Source organism: Kryptolebias marmoratus, unplaced genomic scaffold, assembly GCF_001649575.2.
Source record: "Kryptolebias marmoratus isolate JLee-2015 unplaced genomic scaffold, ASM164957v2 Scaffold117, whole genome shotgun sequence".
In the NCBI taxonomy this organism is placed as follows: domain Eukaryota; kingdom Metazoa; phylum Chordata; class Actinopteri; order Cyprinodontiformes; family Rivulidae; genus Kryptolebias; species Kryptolebias marmoratus.
The window spans coordinates 1-1,872 of NW_023665851.1; positions in this window are offsets into that span (position 1 = coordinate 1).

The window sequence follows — 1,872 nt, forward strand, 5'->3', positions numbered from 1 at the left end:
TAGCACGAATGAGCTGAACGTTTTGATATATGAACGGTTGAAGTAGCTGAAAAATTGCGGAAGGAGATAGGTGCCAAAAAACGTACGGAATAGGGAAAGAATAATAGATAATAGATAATAAAGAGAAACAGGAAAACAATGGTGTGAATGCTTAAAAGCATTCACACAATAAAGAGAAACAGGAAAACAATGGTGTGAATGCTTAAAAGCATTCACACAATTAAGATTTATTATTATTTTTTTATTATTATTATTATTATAACCCAGTGGTTGGGTGGTGGTCTTCTAATCAGAAGGCCGGGGTTTGATTCCCAGGCTTGCAGCACGTCAACATGTCCTTTAGCAGGACACTGAACCCCCCACCCCCACAGTTTCTGATATGCTTCTTGGTTTGTGTGAATTAAATATAGAAAGGTATTTATGTATCTGAAAGAACTGAATGTGTGTGTGTGTGTGTGTGTGTGTCACTTTGTGAGAATTAACGGATTACCATGTAAACAAAATGCAGCAGCAGCTGCTACAGTCTGTGTTCTTCAGTGTATTTACTCGTGTTTAAGTTCTTTTAAGTATCATAAAATACACGTTTAGGTTAAATATTTATGTAATTTGTTTTGTTAAATGCAAGATACATACTAGTGAAAAATAAAGTAAACATTTCTGTGTTGTGTATCATCCATCAGCTGTTTTAAACATCAGCCTCTGGTCAACCCTGATCAGTGTACTTCTACATCAGACTTATTATTTCAGAAAAATGAATCAAATATGAGTGAAAAATACAAATAAAAGGGTTTAAATTCAATATTTTAAAAAAGAAACAAAAGGATTTAGCTAAAATATGAATACAAAGTTGTAACAGTTTTGAAACTCTGCTCTGGGGCCCCATGAGAAGATATTGGGCCCCATAACGAGATTTAGGGCCTCCACGAGGAGATTTGTGGTCCCATCAAGATATCCATGGCCCCAAACATGTAGTCATGTTTGATTTTATTTTGAAACAAACAAGCTTTTAATCTGAAAGAAAATCTAATTTATGGAGAATCTTTGCGGTAACTACTTTGTAAAAATCTAGAGAGAAAAGTTTTGTTAAAAACTGTAAATTAAAGTCAGGTTATTTTATTGCCATGTGACTGGTATAAAGTCATTTAAATGGACAGTTTGGTTGTTTTAAAGTGAGGTTCAATGGAGACATTATGAGCAGTCAGTATACTACCTGCTGTAGACAGACCAAGCTCTGTTTATATTTATTGTTCCAAAACAACTCAACCAAAGTACATGTCTGATGGAAAAGTAATAAATGTGATATATTTACAAGTACTTAGGTATTTACAAAATACAACAAATACTTACAGGCAAATGTTCACAGAATCACAACTTATTAAATCAAATGTTTGAGGACAGAGAAACAAAAACTTCTGTAAGATGGTTGGAATCTTACACAAAGTTGTGTTTATTAAACCATGCCAGGAAGGACGGGATTAACCCTCTCATCTCTATTTCAGGGTGCCGACCAACATGTCCACACAAGCGCCGACGTTCACTCAGCCGCTTCAGAGCGTCGTGGCACTAGAGGGTAGTGCCGCGACGTTCGAGGCTCAAGTTAGTGGTAAGGAAGGAAGAAGAAGTCCAACGGTCAGAGGACGAGTCTGTCAGCGGGTTCTCCGATAACAGCCTGGTTCTCTTCTGCAGGTTTTCCAGTTCCTGAGGTGAGCTGGTTCCGTGATGGCCAGGTTCTTTCCACTGCCGCTCTGCCCGGCGTTCAGATCTCGTTCAGCGACGGCCGCGCTGTTCTGAGGATCCCCGCTGTGACCGCCGCGCACAGCGGACGCTTTTCTGTCAGAGCCACCAACGGTGCTGGACAAGCCACGAGCACCG